The sequence below is a fragment of the Nothobranchius furzeri genome, chromosome 11 (assembly GCF_043380555.1).
Source record: "Nothobranchius furzeri strain GRZ-AD chromosome 11, NfurGRZ-RIMD1, whole genome shotgun sequence".
Taxonomy (NCBI): domain Eukaryota; kingdom Metazoa; phylum Chordata; class Actinopteri; order Cyprinodontiformes; family Nothobranchiidae; genus Nothobranchius; species Nothobranchius furzeri.
In genome coordinates this window covers 48,357,824-48,377,329 of record NC_091751.1, presented here as the reverse complement: position 1 = coordinate 48,377,329, position 19,506 = coordinate 48,357,824, and the positions used below count along the sequence as shown (strand labels likewise).

Genomic DNA, 19,506 nt, shown 5'->3' with positions numbered 1-19,506 from the left:
TTTAGGTGGTGAGAAACAAGAATTCATTCACAAAATTGCTAAACTCTTTCCAAAACTTGTGTGAAAGCTGAATGGATTTGCTGTAGTGTGACATCATCGGCAGGCGCATGACCCTGAGCTGATCTGGCAGTCCGTGCAGATCCGGTACCTACACTGGTAAAATCTACAAGTTGCACAAATTCGTAACAATGAGGTTATTTAATCTCACAGGTTCAAACTAGAAATGATTCTAAAAAGTGTGTAATTTAATCAAAATTAAGATTTTTTAAAAACTTTTTAAAACTTTAAGACTTTCAAAACGGACATCCCACTCTTCAAACATTAACAAATTGCTTGTTCACTATTTTCTAATGAAACTCCTGCCTGTCGAAGGATATTCTGTTGATTGCCTTGGAGTTGACTGGTTTAATCAGAACTCATCATAACTGATTTACTCACTGAAACCTACATTTGTTTCAGTTGGGTTTGTGCTTCAGTGGTGCTGCCATGGAAATAAAGCTCTGTTTTGCACAATCAGCATTCAGTGCTTTGCTTGTTTCCAGTTAAGTGCTCCCACACTTTCGAAATTCAAATTACAAAACAAAACCTCTCTTCCACTCTCCTCTGTCCGATTCGCCATTGCACACACATTTGTGTTTACTCTAGCGTCTTTGTTCTTCTTCACTGGTGGGGCTTGTGTGCAATTTTGTTGAACAATAAAAAAAAAAAAGATACTGCCCCCAGATATTTCAGTGGTGCATTGACAATACAAAAACCATACGTGGTTCTTTGTGATCAGAGCTGTGTTTATGATGCGTTAGTATCAAACATCTGTATAGTTGCAGCCTTATCAATGTAAAATGTTGTCATTTAACATGCTTTCCTTCATGTTGTATAGTAAAGCTACAATAGCAAATCTGCAGAATATGCTAGCTTAAGATATTTTTTCATATGTTCTAATATAGTATAGCTATAAATAATTTGTGGAGGGGAAAAAATAAAGTAGTGGTTCTCTCGTATTTGTCTAAAAACCACTGCCAATACACAGCTCGGTATGAAACCAGCTATTGGTAGTGATATATACAAGGGGCAGCAGTAGCTCAGGTGGTACAGCAGGTTGCCTCATGATTGGAGGGTCATGGGCTTGTCTCCAGCTCCCGCCAGGGGTATTCTGCTTTTGTGTCCTTGGGCAAGACACCACCCAACTTGCTTGTGTTGGTGGTGGTCAGAAGGGCAGACGGCACCAAATGACAGCCTCGCCTCTGTCAGACCACCCCAGGGCGGCTGTGGCTACATAGTAGCTTACCATCACTAGCAGTGTGTGAATGTGAGAGAAGGGTTGGGCATCGAGCATCGGTTGGAACCGGTTCCAACTGTTAGTTTTTCCCGGAATCGTTCAAAGTTTTTGATTTCAATTGCTAGAATGCCGATGAAAGAGGAATCCGCGGCCGATCTCCGTGAAAAATAAACTTGATCTGCAAATTGTGATCAACGTTTTTCAGAGCTGATCACACCAGCTGTCTGTGTGCAGCACCAAGTCCCCCCCCCCCCCCCATCCCCCCCCCGCCCCGAACCAGCGCGCAGCGGCCAAATATAAACAAACGCATCTGGCGAACTTTTACTCCGTTAACTCCCACAGCGTAGAGGAAACTTGTTAAAATATGTCAACACGGTGGATTTAATGGAAGCTTTAAAGAACAAACTCTGGACAGTGAGGTGAGTTTGGCTCACTGCAGAAATAAAAACACACACGGAGCGTCAGCAGTCAGATGCAGCCGCTCACCACCACTTGTCTGAGCGTGAGCGACAGAAGACTGAACAATAACCTGTAGAATAATTAAAGTCATCGTGCTAGAGCAGCTTCTCTGTGGTGGACCACACCAGCTTCTGCCACAATAAATAATAATAATAATAATAATAATAAATCACACACAAAGCTGTGAACATTTTAATTTCCTTTTCGAACTATTTCTGCTGAGTTTTTATGTTTAAAATCTGTTAGATTGTTACTGACAGCAGCTACATTTAAGTTTCACTTTCTGTTCTGACTGAATGCTGCTGCAGCATGGAGGTGTAGTTCTCAGTCATCCTGGACATGATCACCCTGAGAGTTGTAGCTGAAAACAGCTGCACGTTTCTGGATATGTTGGAGACATTTAGCCTCTCATCCCAGAGGCCTCTTCCAGACTTTGGTTGTGGTCAGAAACAAACACACTCGTTGTGCTGCAAGTCTTTTTCTTCTCCAAAACATGTTTTTGTCTAAATGAAGGTGATGGTATTGTTCATAGAATTAAAGCCCATGTTAAAGTTAAGATTATTTCATCAAGTAGGACCTGTGGTTAGCTGGCTCATTTAAAACATGTTGTGTGTTGAAGGAATCGGAATCGGGAATCGATAGGAACCGGAATCGAAACAAGGAATTGGAATTGGTATCAGAATCGGAATTGTTCAAAATCAAACAATGCCCAACCCTATGTGAGAGTGCGCAGAAGCGTCTTTGATTGCCGTAAAAAGTGCTATATAAGTTTGATGTATTATCATTGGACCATCTGATTGTCGAACCGCCGTGCTTCCCCGGATTCTCCATTCGTTACGCACTCGCGTATCTAGCAAGAGAACACCTCTGGTGTGAGAGGTTCGCGGCTCAATAAAATCAGAAAATAAGGAACAGCCGGCTGCTACAACTTCAATTTTAGGACAAACTACTGAAGTGGCAGAGTTATTTCATCTGTCCACTCCCTGGTTCTTTGGAGGTGATCCTGAAGAGAGATCTACACTTTAAGCCCAAAATAATATGCACACACACAAAGATCTTTGGTTGGCTTCAAGTGAGAAGAACACAAGCAGTTCCCTGCCGATGTATCTTCTACCTTCTGACTCTTCTCTTCATTCCTTTATTGAAACTATTTACCACAGTTCCACAATAGACTGCAGTCATACACTCCGCCTCCTCATGTGAGCGATTCACATGAGTTCACAGTCTAAAGCACCTTCTGATTTTCCCTGCCCATCAACAACCAAAACTTTTTCTAAGACAGAACTCATGATTTCTGGCTCAGCAACAAGAGGCCAAAAGTTTATCTTCACTCAATCAGCCCCTTCCCCATGACAGAACTCGTGATCTAGCTATCTTCTGATAGTTCATCACAAGTTTAGCTTAGTCAGGCCGTTGCTAGAAACTTACAACACCATTGTTTTCTGGAACGTTATCTCTGTCAGTCTGCAGCGCTTCTACAAAGTTTCCTTTCCTTTAAAGCAAACACAGTGAGAAATAAGAAAAATTAGTTAAATGTTCCTCAGACCTAATACTGAATAATATTTTTACCTTATATATGAAGATTAAATGATTGAACAATACATTCATGAACTGAAAGCAATTAGACTGAAACTGATTATATTAGTTTAAACAGAAAAACGTTATATTGGTTAAGTGTAAAAATGATTATTCTCAAAAAAATTATATTGATTAGCTTTAAAAATGATTATGCTGATTCATTGTGAAAATCAATCTCCAACACTACCAGAGTCCCAAAAAGAAAAACATCATTTAAAGTCGCGGAACATTTGGACTAGCGTTTAGTGCTATCTCTTTTACCAAGGCAATGCGAATTTCCGGTATTGGGGGACGTGGCCTGGGGATGATAGCCAATGGTTGAGAGGTCCTTGACCACGTTTGTGTTTAAAAGCTAGCTTATTTTGCAGATTTGCCATTGCAGCTTCAAGTGAAAGATTATGTTTATTGGGAGGTCCGATATTAACAGCTGATATTGGCATTAAAATTAGGGGTAGACCGATATATAAGTCAGCCGATATATCGGGCTGGTAATGACCATTTTTTATATATATTGGCATCGACCGATATTTGTCGTTATTTAAAGTCAGGCACATCCTCGGGCAGCCCGGTGCTGCCTGTCGCAGAATTAAATTTAATTGCATTTTTACATTCACTAATAATAAATACTCTAAAGCCCCCTTCAGACAGGCCATGAAAAACGGAAATGTTCCGGAATCTGTCCGTAAGACCTTTGTGTCTGAATACAAACATCCGGATAACGTGTTCCGGAATTTTACCGGACGAAGCCCCTAGTAACAGATCCGGACTTGTTACGGACAAGGTGGCTGCTTCAGACTGGTGAGGTAAAGTTCCGGACAAGAGGGAGGGGGAGGAGGAGGGGACCGGGGGACGCTGTGCGCAGCCCGCTGCTGTAGCATGCGGCGAACCACGGCAGCTTGCCTCCTACGGTACCGCCTAGATGCGCGACGGAGCGCTTCACACCGCTTCAGTGATTCCTTTAACCATTGAGCTTCATCATGCAGGTCTCTTATGCGTCTTCGTGTGCGCAGAATTATGCTTAAGCGCCTCGTGATTTTTATCTTGAGAGGCGCTATAGAAATGATATTTTCTTCTTCTTAACATAAGTCCGATTCCCCCCCACCCCCACCCCCGCCGCCGTCAAGACATCTGGAACTTTTCCCTGCTGTGTGAACGCAGCCGAAAGGACAAGTTCCGGTACAAAAGTGGTGTGTCTGAAAACACAGTTCCGGTTAAATACCGGATTGAATTGTCCACAAATGTTCCAGAATGTCTGTCTGAAAAGGGCTTAAATTAACTTAATTTAGGTGTCTGACTTTAACAATGACTGGTGCACTAAGTTAAAATTCAACTGTTTAATTCGGAGTTCAAAAACTGATTCAGCTTCAGAAATTTTGTCCATCAGCTGATGTTATTAGTAACATTTTAGCATGAAAGTAAGGTAGATATCAGCCATGGAAATCGGCATAAAGCAGCCTGAGTGGGGGTTGGATGGGCACGGCAGTACATATCGTCCATCGACTCATCATGTCTCCTACATATCGACATCGGTATCAGCAATAGAAAAACCGATATCGGTCGACCTCTCATTATCGAAACTGATCGGTTTTTACTCTTTGATACTGTGCACATATTATACATCAAACTCCTCAGCTACTTCTCCTCTCATTCAAAATGCCTAAATCAGACAGCCCTGAGGCTTAGTTTTTGAGATATTTGTGTTTGTTTGGCACAACTGGCCAAACTTAAACTATGTAGTTCGTTGTCATATTTTGCATACTTAAGAAAGATAATGTTTAAAGTCTAATGAATGACAGGAGATATCTTACGTTAGTTACCTAACATGATTTAGTTTTCCCTTTTTAATAAGAGGGGCCTCACATATATTGGTTATTCAACGTCTGTAACAAAGCTGATATGAACCATCCCTAATTTAATGTTTCCTCAACTTTTACTAAATGATTGACATAAATCTTAACCATCATCAAAAATCATGACAAGTTGAAAATTAAACATTTTTCTGTAGAGGTAAAACTAAACCTACATGTGTTTTTTTATTTTTTTGTGGGCTTACTTGTTTTTGTTATGTTTGTACATTTTGATTGATTTCTGTATTTGTGGCACTATTAATTACCAGATGCAGCTGTTGGGAGGGCTGCTGAATGCACTAGTCATAATAGAAGTTCTGCTAGAATGACTTTGAATCTAAAAGCAGGGAGATTAGGTTTTGTGTGTTTTGAAGCAGCTAAATGAAGAACAACAATCCTTCACCTCTCCTCAAACTGCCTCTTATTTCCAACATTTCCTTGCACTCTCTTTCTTCATATGTCACACTGTATCATATTAACATGTGCAAATATGAGGACATATCTCTCATCAGCCAGCTGTGAGCACCTATCAAAGTGGTGCACGGAGCAGAAATCATGAAGGCAGCGTGGACACAATCCTGCCCTCAGGCGTGACGACTGCTGGATTCCACTCGTTTTCGACAGCCAGAAGCTATACTTGTTCATCGATCCTGTATTAACACCTCTGCTTTAAGTCATCACGGCCATTTAGTGAGTCAGATATAAGGTTATCACAGGGCGGCTTTCAGCTGCAAGGCTCGCTTAATGATTCTTTGATCTTAGTGTCTTATTTAGAATTGTTTTACTTCTATCACCAACAGAAAGCAAATAGTCAAATTTCAGAGGCTGAAATTCAAAGCAGTTTGCCACTTTTATGTTATAAAAGACTTAAAAGTGTGGGAAACTCGTTAAATCAATAAATTTACAGTGGTCTTTGGCAGGAATAAATGCCTTTCAAACTGTACTCAGGGCAAAAAAGCCCAGAAATGCCTGCTTTAGCACAGACAACTCTGCCACCATGAATACATAGATGCCCCATTAGGCGCTGGTGAGCTTAAAGGTCAGTATTTTTTTCTTTTTTTAAACCAAATGACCAGAAAACCTGTTCAGTAGATGCTGATTACATCACAGCCGCCAACACAAAACATAAAAAAAAAAATTGTGTTCATTTTTTTCTGATAAAACGCTGCAGAGTGTAACAGCATGTGGAGTTTCTTAAAAATCTGTAATTTATTAATATTCTTTATTAGATTTGAAACATATGTTTGTGCCCCTGATGGAAAATCAAAGCACTGCAAGTTGCAAGTTCCAATTTTATTTATTTACTTACTATTGCAGAATGACACACAGCCCACCATGTGAGTGTTATATGAACAACATCACGATTCACACATAAACTGCTTCCTTTTCCTTTTGTCTGTTGGACACTTTTGAGGCAATTTAATGTTGTGATTATTTGATATTCTAGATGTTTTAGATGCTGGAACAAAATTTAGATCCTTTGAGTCATTTGTTTATCTCTAAATGAAAAGATGGAGATAAAATGACAGCATTGATTTGGTAAGACATATGTGCGCTTAAAGGCAAATTTAGCTACATGGTTAACAAATCCATTTAAATGGTTTCCTTGTGTCATCCTCCCATGTTCAGTAGCATTTTTACAATACGAGGAGCAGTATGACCTTCTGCCAAATGAAACCGGTTCCTGAACTCTAAAAGGTCAGTGCTGCCGTGGCAGGTGTGGTAGGGCTGATTCACAGTGTCGTCATTTGTCTCCACGACGACGAATTGCACTGTCAGTGTTTCAAAACTAATTATTTGACTGTCATTCTGGTTACCAGACATTTTGTTCACTGATGATGCATTACCCAGTTTAATTTAATATCAGTATATGGAAAAATGATTGAATTATTTCACATTTTATGGAATGTGATCATTATGTGTCTTGCTGGGACTTCAGACTCTGGAACTCTCTCCCCCTGAGCCTGAGATCAGTGGACTCAGTGGTCTCCTTTAAAAAATAGCTGAAGACTCACTTGTTCAAGCTGGCTTTTGTACGACCTTCTTCACCACTCTCTCTTTATTCTGCTCTCCCCACCTATTCCACCTTCCTCAGGATCCACTGATTTCCCTCTTTCCTATTCACTCTCTCTTTCTTAAAGAGCAAGTCAAGCCCTACCAGAGTCTAACTCCACTCTCACTTCCTGTTTGAAAAATGCAACAAATGCTGTTGCCTGGCAGACCGAGAAGGCGGAGCTGCTAACAAATACACACACACACAGGCTCACGACAGCATTGTGACATCATAATGTACCAGTTTACATCATAGCATACCTCTTAGCCAATAGCGGTGGCAGATTTAAATTAAAATACAGTGCAGAGTTTTTACCTGACAACGGCACAACACTGCCAGTTTTAGGCAGAATATTTAAATTTTAACTAAGATGCACTGAAGTGCCAAATTATTGACGACACGTGTCTGCAGCACGATTAGACACTCGTTTATTTAGTTTATCAGCAAAAAAAAGTTGATTTGGGGGTGACTTGCTCTTTAACATTTAGTTTTTTAATCACAACTGTCTATTTTTTGCTCATTTTAAATCTATTTTTAACCATTTTCTAAATTATTGTTTATATTTTTACATTTTTGTTTTTGTGAAGCGCCTCGTGATTTTTATCTTGAGAGGCGCTATAAAAATGATATTTTCTTCTTCTTGAGCTGTGTAAAAATGTGGCTCAACGTAATACACGTGACAGCCCCATCTAGTGGACAAATTTTGTTTCCGCGCATACCTGTGGTTATCGTCCATTTATCGTTATCAAGGTAAAATCCTCAATATATCGTGATATTGATTTAGGCCATATCGCCAAGCCCTACTACTAATTAAATTATATTATGTTAAAATGTAAAACTCATCACAGCCCAGAAATTCTTGTTTCATTATAGTTCAAGCACACAGACTGAAGAACATCCATGTAGGCTGCTCCAGCTCTTTATGCTTGTTTTTGCCATTTTTAACTCAAAATGAATCGATTCTGTTTTTGAAGGCCGATACCGATTTCTGATTCCTGTACAACTCTGACCTGCTGATACTGATTCAGGTTGATTCTGATTACAAGACAGATCTCCAATTTTAACCGACACACTAATAGTAGTTGTTAGCGTTAATCTTGTGGACATTCAGGTTTTTGGGAATGAATTTAGTTCTGCTTGAACTCATTTCACAATCAAACTCTCCTGAAGTATCACACTCAATCCGATGTATTATCATATCCAGTGATATGACCTAAATCTTCCACAATGACGGTATGCAATTTAGGTTGGTGTCCTACCTTCCCCCTCTCTTTCCATGTCAGCTTCCAGACGGATATACTCTTCATCAAAGGACCAAATACCCTGGCTTTCTTCTGTAACATCATTTATGTTTTTTTTGGGTCATCTGACCTGTATTCAGAACTCTAATTAAAGATAAATGTAGTCAAACATGACTCATTTACATGCTCCTTTTTGACAGATCTCATAGAGTGCATTGTGAGTGTACTTTCAGCTGCTTTTCCTTTCACAACCAACTCACACTGTCAAGGCCAAAGCTAACTTCTGTCCATCCCACTGTGCTCCGGCTGGTTTTGTGGGAGATGAACTTGCCTACAGCAAGATGTACTTGTGCCATGAGAGCGCTCTGAGGCTCTACAGTATCAAGCGTGGCATGGCTAATGCATTTTTCATCAGACCGGGAGGCCTGGCTTGTAGGTTGAAAACGCAAGAGGCCTAGAACTCAAGAGACTCTCCGAAGATGGAAAGAGGAAGAAGAGAGGGAGGTTCTCAGGCTGTGATCTTCATCCAGCTGAGGAATTTGCCTTTATTCTTCCAGACATATTTACTTTAGAGATATTCAGCTTAAAGCAGAAATATGAAAAAATAGCAGTCACAGGGTTTTATTAGAAAACACAAACATGTTTTTTTTTTAATGTTTTGTGTTGGTGGCTGTGATGTAATCAGCATATACCGAACAAGTTTTCTGGTTATTTGGTTTAAAAGAGAAACACAAAACTAAGCTGACCTTAAGTTGAATCCCAGTTACGGATCTAATGGCTCTCCTTGTCAGAACCCTTAGGTAGCGCTACTAGTGATCATTTTTATGTTTATTTATGTTAAAACATGTATAAAATATCAGATGAAATCCCAAGACAGTCTAATACCAAAGAGTTTAACAGGATCATCACCAGGTGTCTTAGCGAAAAACACCAAAATACTTTTACACAGAAATTCTGGTAAAATTTCCTTAAGGAAAGAAAATCAGACCTATTCCACACAGTTAATCTGACATTTTGTTGATTGGAATTGATCAGTGTAACCACAGAGAACCCAATTTAGCAAAAGTAAATGTTAAAGAGGAGGTTCACAGCAAAATGTGTAGTACTTGTTCTCTTATGAAATAAGCAGCATTAAAACCTCCAGGATTGAGATAAAAAGAAGGAAAAACTGGAACCAATGTTTTCTGTCACCAGTTCTCTGAATTAACTTCTAATCAAATAAAGGGCTCTTTTAGCTTATCTTAATGTTCAAAGGCCGATCACGAGGGGAACGCAGAACAGCCCGATGAACAATAAATTATAAATTATATCTTCAAACTAAACAAAAACGTCCGGGCATCTATCCATGAACTGAATCAGAGAAAGTGGGTCACGCAGCCAGCCAGCAACTCTAAACACACGAGCCGTTCAAACAAAGACGAACGAAAAGTAAAGCTTAAGTTTTAAAGTTACTGGGTCAAAATCCTGACTTTAATCTAATAGAGGTTTTATGAACGGAACCATTTATGAGAAAAAATCCAACAATTTCCTTTAACTTTCTTCCACAAAGAACATAGTTTTATTCCCTCACGTGTCAAATCAAATTTGAGAACCTAAAGCTGGTGAAGATAATTCTCTAGAGGTGAAACAGCCAACAAAAAATAAAAAAAAATATGAAAGTTTTCATGTGTTTACTGAAAAAAGATTGATGGAGGTAGTTCTCAAGTTCTCGTGTGGGACTAAAGAAGGAGTCGCACATATGCTGTTTTCCCCATCTGTTTGATTAAGATGTGTGTATAAACCAAACTAAACAAGCCTCGCTGCCTGAGGGCTTTGCTGAAAACATCTGGTGGAGACAGAAACTCCTAAGTTACTATTGTGGGAGAAGTAATAAAAAATGGACAGCTTTTGAGAGGGGGGGTTTATGAAGACAGTTAGGATATTTTGATTGATTTTCACTTCCTTTTTCATTTGCACTGCTGACGGTTCGGACTTGAGTTTGGAAAAAGTCGATGTTAAAATAATATTGGGGTCAAAAATTCACTTTATAGGAGCAATCCTGTAATAGAGCTGGTGTCAGCATCACTGAGGACTGCAATAAAATTTATCCAGATTTAAAAACTCTGATGTTAATGTACACATTCCATCTTTTAAAAAGCAATAAAACGATGATCAGTACATGATCCATTTATTACATATATCATGTTCTACACCTTAGATCAGTCATGTATAAAGTGCAGTCTGAGGGCCGTCTGCAGCCTTTGGAGTGATGTTGTGCAGCCCCTGCTAGCATTTCAACAGAAGTTTCAGCGAGTTTAAAATTAATCACATTTTTGTGTCTTAAATTGATGATTTTTGCTCTATGTCTTTAAACGTTCGGACACCCCTGCCTTGGATGGTAAAGGAAAGCCAGTTTCAGTCGGTCACACTTTCTTTTTATGCATTAATACATTACCTTATTCAAACTTTTGACAATTACTCACCAGTGTTGTTCATTTCTAGAAAAGAAACATTCATCTTTATGTCGACTAAACTTTCAATAACTTCTATGTTAAAGTCCAATAATCCCAAAAGTTTAATCCAGTGTGGCTCACCAATTTTTGGCATCTCTCCGTCCGTGCATTTTCCTCATCAGCCCGGACTATATTTGTGCTTTAAAGCCATACTTAGAAATTTTCTTGAGCCAGTGTGTGCTAAAATGGCCCTTTACAGCATTATTGAAATGTCGCTCAGGCCCCCACTGCCCTCTGTGGCCTGAATACCATATTTGCAACTTCAAACTGGCGGGCTGTTCTGTTGGACTTAGAAAATAATAGCTGACATACCTGGCACTGCAGTCTGCTTTCAGCACAATTCCTGCATGTTGAACACAGCTGATTAGTTTAATTTTGTGTTGAATCACTCCTGTAGACACCAGGCTAGGGAGACATTTCAACAGTTAGATGAAGGTGTTAAAAAATCCAACGCACAGCGAGGAGATAAGTTTCATTTTCTTTCCTCCTGTGGGAAGTTTGCTGAACTTACAACCCTTTTCCCTCAGTTTTCTCCATGTCTGGTTCGATGACGTCACTTTCGTGAAGCACATATAGTCCTGGACTTATTTTCACACAAAACCTAAAATCGTTCCCTCCCCAACTCGAAAATAAGCACATTCTTCGTATCAAAATGTGTCTAAAATTCACGGACATCAAATGTGAAATCCATGGCACAAAACAAGTCGAATTAGAAAATTGTGTTTTTAGCCCCATTGACTTGCATTCATTTTTCCATTCTTCTGGCGACCGGGAAGTAGATGGGTGTGACTTATAGGCCATTCCCATCTGTACCTGGTTGGCCCTGCCCGGATAGCTCCAGTCGGCCCCAGCCTGGCCCGGTGTTCCAATGTTCATGTTCTACCGAGGCGTGTGTTCTCCGTTTGTTAGCCGTTTAGCTAGCTGAGCAAGGATACATGGGAGGTGTCTTGTAGCCTAGCCTTGGTCAAAAATTATCCAGAATATACCGCAGTATTTTCAAAAGGATGGCCGATCAGAAGCCCAGTGTCACGTGATGTTACGTGACCGCCGTGGAAGCCACAGTCACTTGATGCAAGTCTGTTCCATTTAACAATTTTCTTTGACCAAGGAAGGACAGTGTCCTCATAAGCATGGCACCTGGCCTCGCAAGACATCGCTTAGCAAGGCCAGGCACCTTGACATTGAGAAACGCCCAGGGGCTCCGTAAAGCGGGAAAGGTTAGGATGGTTCTAAGGGCCCACCGCTGTCCTGGGGATCAAGAATGTTTCAAACTTGAATAAAAAAAAAGTTTAATAATCACAAGTACTTTACTTTTCAGTATTTTTTCTAATTTAAGACATTAAACAATCTTTTTGTCTGAAATGTATATTTATTCAGAAGTCTTTACTTTATTTTGACAAATTAATTTGAACTCCCCCTCATATCAGTATAAAATGGTACAGCCCTCCTCCTGGCCGAGTGTCACAGTGAGTTGCGTTGCAGGCAAACACCAGCTCCCGCAGCAGTCAGACAGGTAGCAGAGAGCGCCAAAGGCTGCAGCAATTATGTCTGGATAAACAAAGTCTGGGTCCTAGAAAAGAAGAGAGAGGACAGAGGGAGGAGAGGGCGTCAGTATGTCACATGGAAAGGTGGGCTTAGTGAGTGGTTAAATTCAACCTGTTTGCTAGCTTTGATATCCACAATGAGAGGAACTATGTTTCAACTAATTATGGGGTATTTCTTAATGCCAAGGAACCTCGTCTTGATGTCTTGGCCCCGCCCCGGTTGCCTTAGAGATACGTCATCAGGAGCCACCAAGACGTGTTCCAATGTTCATGTTCTACAGAGGCGTATGTTCTCCATTTGTTAGCCATTTAGCTAGCTGAGCAAGGATACACAGGAGGTGTCTTGTAGCCTAGCCTTGGTCAAAAATTACCCAGAATACAGCGCAGTATGTTCAAAAGGATGGCGGATCAAAAGCCGGCAGCTGCTTCGGGGCAAATTTCAAGTTTAAAAGTAAGTCAAAAAAATTTAAATGTTTTTTTTAGATCCAAAGAAGTTATCTATTGTTGGTTAGTTGCTTTTTAGTTGCAGTTTTGGTGGCTAGCGGGTAGTAACTCACTTAAATACTTTATTTATCAAATATAGACACAATTTAAAAAGTAAAAGTCTCATTATATATTTATATTGAAACTCATACGTGTAAAATATAACGTTATCTCCCGTGTCACGTGACCGCCGTGGAAGCTGCGGTCACGCGATGCAAGTCTGTTCCATTTAACAGTTTTCTTTGACCAAGGAAGGGCAGTGTCCTCGTAAGCAAGGCACCTAGCCTCGCAAGACATCGCCTAGCAAGGCCAGGCGCCTTGACATTGAGAAACACCTATGGTAAATGGGTTGTTGTCCTTGTCCCTACCAGAACTGATAATGTCAGCAGGTGTCTCCTCACAACTCAATGAACCTCAGGAAGGTGAGCAATGCAGCATGTTAGCTAGCAGCATAGGGAGTCTGTGGGACTGTCAGTACTATTACAAAGGAATATAAAAAGGCTATTTTTGGTGATAAACACATTGTTTTTCCACATAATGATAATTATATAAATCAGTCATTAAAAATGTATGGATTGCTTTGGATGTTGGGCAGGTTGAAGCATTGTTATTTAGTCTGTTAATGTTACTGACATTACTGTGAGATTACAATTACTGTGAAGCGCCTTTTGAAGGCACCATACAGGGGGAAAAAAAGCTCTTCTTCTACTACTAAATAGCTTGAAATGAACTATGGGATGTTTTACAAGGTGTAATTTGTTTATGTAGCTTTTAGAACACAAACCAAAAATCACAGTGATTTTCAAGTCATTCATCAGACAGCAAACATGAAAGAAAATCTTAATAATTGTAATAAATAAACTTAAAATGATAACACTGAACACAATAAAATATGAAATCTAGTGTTAATGATGGAGAACTGCAGCTAATATCCTGCAGGAGTCTGTGCTGCATTTTCCCTGTTGTGCATTAATTTTAAAGACTGTTGTAACTTTGATGAAGACTTTATCACAAATGGTAGCCTACAATGTAACATAACAGGAATGCATATTTGTATTGTGTCAGGGCCATATGTTTTGCGTTTTTAGAAAAATACACTTTTTAAATTGTACCAAGCCTTGTGTAAGCTTTTATGGCATTTTAGGCCATAATGCTAAATGGATAGTAGTTAGTGATGGGAATTACGGCTCTTTTTAGAGAGTCGGTTCTTTTGGCTCAGCTCACCAAAAAGAGCCGGCTCTTTCGGCTCCCAAGTGGCTCCTCAGATTTTCTGTTGTGTAGAGTACATTTATAACCAAAATCATGCAAAACTATAAGTAAAATGATTTACTAATGTAAACAAATGCAATATATCAAGTATTTATAATTTCTATGGATTTAATAACTGAACACTTTAAGAAATCTCCACTTTCCGACCGCTGGCGCTCATTTTCTCACCGTCGCACTCTCTCTCTCGCTCGCCTTTTTCCTCCTCCTCATTCCCTCTCGTCTCCCTCCGCCCGCATGTGCTCTGCTGTGTGTCTGAGTCTGATCCTCCCTCTTCCCCGCCCCTACTGCTCTGTGTGTGGACGGTCTGGACACGCCCAAACTTTCCGCACCGCGCACCTAGCTTTCACCAAAGCAAGAGGGGAGGGGGGAGGAGAGGGGACGGCTCCCAATGACGAGCCGGCTCCCGTCGTTCACTTCAAAGAGCCGGCTCTTAGAGCCGGTTCGTTCGCGACCGACACGTCACTAATAGTAGTACAGTACATGAAGGACATATGACAGAATTACGTCATTCAAATTTCCATCAGCAGAGCCTCCTTTTGCCAGGTAAAGATTGACATTTTCATTTTTCCCCATCCATCTGACAGTTTTCACCTCTCATCTCGCTCGTCAGCCATGTTTGATCATCGGTGTGCTTCAGTACTGTGACCCAAGGTGGATGTCCATCATACCAAGGAGCCCTTGAGCATGACAAACACTCTAGCTGCACCCTGAGACAAAATAAAAACTGTCATTTTTTCTTCCCCCTGCAGAGTCCAACAGTGAAAGTAATTTTGTGTTGGTCGGTGCGTCACTGTGGCACCTTCAAAGTGTTGTGTTATCTGAGACTCACCTGCTAGGAAGGCAGCCTTAGGCAATCAGAGGTGTGAGAAATCAGGTAAAAGTTACTGGAAAGAAAGCTGTGATGTAACATGTACCAAGAGGCTAGCTCTGGATGTTTTTGATGGGATTTGTGCAATAGATGAAATGCATTTGTTTTTTGCCTTCAACTAGCATCAATATGCAATCAGATTTAGTCTGACAGCTGTCTGTTTTGCTTTAATTAAAAAATTCACGCTGATGAGCACTAATGGGTTTAAAGTGGAGCGAAGGTTAGTGTTGATACCAGAAGCCCAACCTTCAGACGACATGCCCTAATAGATCTTCTTCTAACCAGATTGACCTGAAGATGTGGCTCAGAGCTCAGTTATTGCTGCAGTTTCCACATTCTCCACATGCATGTGTGGGTTTTCATGCATGTTGGGTAACTTTTAAGTTGCTTTATATAAAAGTGTCTGCAAAAATGTTTTAAAATGTGCATGATTGTATATAACACCATGAAGGAAACAGGTATATTATTAGGTCAATTCAGTTAATTATATAACTGACTAACTTGCAAATGACATTTAAATAATGCACATCATTCAACATTGCTGTCATCAATGTTTTTGCATGTTTCGGGGCATTTTTATATTCTGGTTGTTTAAAAATAAGTCTGGGTGTGCAGAGCAAGGTATTTAAGAGCAGCTTTGGAGCATTTTAAATGCTTGTATAGGAAAATCATTAAGTTTGTGTTTTATGTTTACATTTTTATAATCTTAGCTTGCAAATCATTTTTGTATGAAAACCATCATATATAATATCAAACGTATAAGTTTTTTTTAATTATCTCATTTACTGAGTTTGAGCTACACGATCAAATGTAACCAAAAAGCTTTTATCTGAAATTCTCAAGTTGTACATCAACCTCCTGGATCAATACAGTTTTAAAAAGAAAACATAAAAAATAAAACAATATGTATACAGGTAAGCTAGAGATGCTCGATATTGGCTTTTTTATCAATATCCGATATTGTTTGACCTTTAATTTTCGATACCGATATAAATCGAGACCGATATCTGCTGTGTCCCCAAAACAAGAAAAAACAAACAAAAAAAACATTTTAGGTAGCCAACATCACATATCTCCTATTATTCATGCTTACATTTTAAAGATTTTCTGTGCAAAATGACGACTACTTCTATTTAAGTTATATTAGATGATTGTGTGTATTAGTTGGTCGTTAATTTTTTTTCTCTTTCTGTATATCGCAGTTACAGTGATAAATCATTTTTAAATATCGTCACTGATGAAAAACACAACGTGCGTGAAGATTCTTGTTTAATTGTTTGTTAGCTGGCTAGCTACTTGTTTATGCTGTGTAGCAAATTTCTACTTCACAAGTTGTGCCAAATAAACTAAAATACCTCAAACTAAACCTCAGATTGGTCCTATTCTGACATTTTAAGAGAGAGCGGAGAAGTAGCTGAAGAGTTTGATGTATAATATGTGTCTGGTATGTAAATGTTTGATTATTAAAAGACTGAAAACTGATACCAGTTTATTAATGGTAGACCAATAATATTGAACATCCCTAATATTAACCCTTTAGTTTTAAGTTTGCTCATTATAACAAATTAGTGATGCACCAATATGAAATTTTTGGGCCGATACTGATATCTGATATTAAAGTCACTGTTATGGCCAATAACTGGTATTTGCCGATACCGATATACTGACATTAATGCTCCTAAGATCAGCAGATTTTGTATAGAATGAGAATGATTAAAGCTGAATTAATGTTAAGTACACACACCACACACGTTTACGGTTCTGAGATTATTTCATTCACTGTTCACGTGACTAAACAGTTACACATCCCCCTCCCCCTAAAATCAGGCAAACACATGGAGACGAGATGGAAAAAGTATCAGTTGTTAATATCGGCCCAGTTTTATTTACATACCGATATGTTAAAAATGACTAACATCGGCCGATACCGATATTGATTATATGATTGATTTATTGTCCATCCCTATAACAAATTTATAAAACCACTGGTTTATGAATAAGTTTCCTTTTCCAGTTTGCACCGTTTGTTTACTGTTAGATAAAAATGAAATGAGCTCTGTTCCTGTGACCGACCACGTAAAGATCTGGTGTTTGGCATTCCACTGACCCTTCACGCTTACAAGCCCCTGGTTGAGTCACAGCCCATCTCTCCCTCCAACATATCCTCAGTGTTGGTGTGATAAATTATGCACCTTCACAAATTGCCAGTCTGGCTGTCCATCTGCCGACCAATAAAACATTTAAGGTACAGATGTTGTAGTCATTCTGTGTTGGCATATTTTAAAAAATTATCTCTTTGATATGCTTGTGACACTTAATGGAGAGGAGTCCATCACTTTTATGTGACAAAATCTAGCGATCATTGATTGAGTTCAGTATCTCTGAGTTAGTCTGCCAGAATATCTCCGAGTTAGTCCGGCCAGATGTTGAAGCAGCTCTACAGTTCCTCTAATACATTGCAGCTCAGTCTTTGCTTCTGATTAATTTGATAATAAACACTAAGAATAATTTAGCTCCTGATTGTATCTTTGTTAATAATGTAGTTGTAACAAAATCAGATGTTTTGAAATGTAACTTTTAGAGGCACTGCAAGGCCACATCCCCAAACTAGCTGGATTGTATACCCTAATGCTAGAAGTTGTTTTATGTGACATGTATCTCAGTGGGGCTTTACCCTTTTTATTGGAAATGCAGTTATTGATTAAAGCAGCTTTCTGAACATGAGGGTTACACAGTTTATAACCGTTAAGGGTTTCCCCCAGAAAATAAGTTAAGCCTGGCGGATTCGGCACACGTTCCGCTGCTGTTTCTCACCAGTATGAGCTGATGGAGGGCTCTAGTTTCATTGCGCTGTTCGTGTCAGCGGACACAGCAGGGTCGGGGAGGGGGGCGGGGCATAGCGCTTAGCCTGGCGGATGGCCAAGCAAAGCCTGGCGGGCTGCCAGACTTATAAAGCGCTGGGGGAAACCATGCCATTACATTGTATGGTGCACTACCTTCATGGTGACATGTGAAAACTGAACCCAGTCAGAAGAGACCTGAATGCTTATTCCTTCACTGCTACAGTTTCCATGATCTAAGAGTTCCCAACCCAAAGGAGCGATGTTCAGTCCTGGTCTTCAAGATCCACTGCCCTGCATGTTTTAGATATTTCTGAGTGCCAACACGTCTAACTCAGTGGTTGAATTATCTCTTCAGCCTACTTTGAAATTGTGCAGAAGCTTCTTATTTACCAACTCATTCAAATTAATTGTACCGGAGCAGAGAAAACGTAGGCAATCCTGGTTTTAGTTGTTTCCTATTCCAACACACCTGATTTTAATCTGTAGGTGACTCACCCATTGAGTCAGGAATGGTGGAGCAGGGAAACAAAATAAAACATGCTGGATAGCAGCAATCGAGGACCAGGATTGCGTACCCTTCCCCTAAACATACAGGAGAGTGGACCTCATGCTTACACAACTTTTCTAGAACATTGCAAGATGGAATGCAATAAGTTTTCTGGCTTTACTAAAATACCTGTCTACTTATTTGATTAATGGTAGTTTTACTTTCTATTAGACTCCAAATGTAATCATTTGGCACGTTTCTAATTCATAATTTGTAAGAATGTAATCTGTGATATTAGCATTAGCATTCCTATGGGTTTTTCCACGTATATTAGCATTGCGCTAACCACTCGCTGCCAAACTGCAGCCTTTGCGATTAGAAAATCTCCTTTTGTCACATTGCAATTTAATTGCACATGCAGTTAATCGTTCAGCCCTAATATACATGCAGCTCAATGCTAACAGTGTATTTTCATAGAGGTAATGATGGATTTCTTTGTAAAAGTTGTCCATCTTTCCAACAGAAAAATTTGCCTGGACCAGCGTAACGTGATAAAAACGTAACGCGATCACGTAATTCCGTAAGGTTCATGTTCAGCCAATCAACTACTTTGACGTCATCGGCAGTCGACGGACCCAGAGCCGATTTTGCACCTGAGCAGATCTTGTACCGACACCGGCTCGGCCGTGAACGAGCCGAGGCGACGTCGTGCTCTGCTTAAGAAGAAGTGTTATTTTCTCGCTTCAGAAGAAGCGTCCAACATGTTTTTATGCTTTCTCCGAGACATGTCATGTCGCTAAGTTGTGAGCACCACGCACTAACACGTCAATAGTCCAGCGTAGCCTGCTGGAGGTTTTAAGGGTTCAGATGAAACACCCGACCTCTCAGGCTGCTCACACATCGATCTTAAGTTGTCGCTGTTGTGCTCACGCCGAAATACAGTATTAGATGCGGTTAAAGTCAGACATGAAAAAATAAATAAATTTTACATGAATAAGTGATGCTTAGCTTGGTGGGGGGAGGAAAACCTGGCCTAATAAGCACTGGAGGAAACCCTGTCAAGATC

General features: G+C 39.8%; 1 protein-coding gene across 1 annotated transcript in view; it reads left to right on the top strand.

Moving 5' to 3' along the window:
- b4galt2 (UDP-Gal:betaGlcNAc beta 1,4- galactosyltransferase, polypeptide 2) overlaps nt 1-19,506 on the top strand; it is a 256,599-nt gene that overhangs the window by 7,464 nt on the left and 229,629 nt on the right. The gene's annotated exons all lie outside the window — the stretch shown is intronic.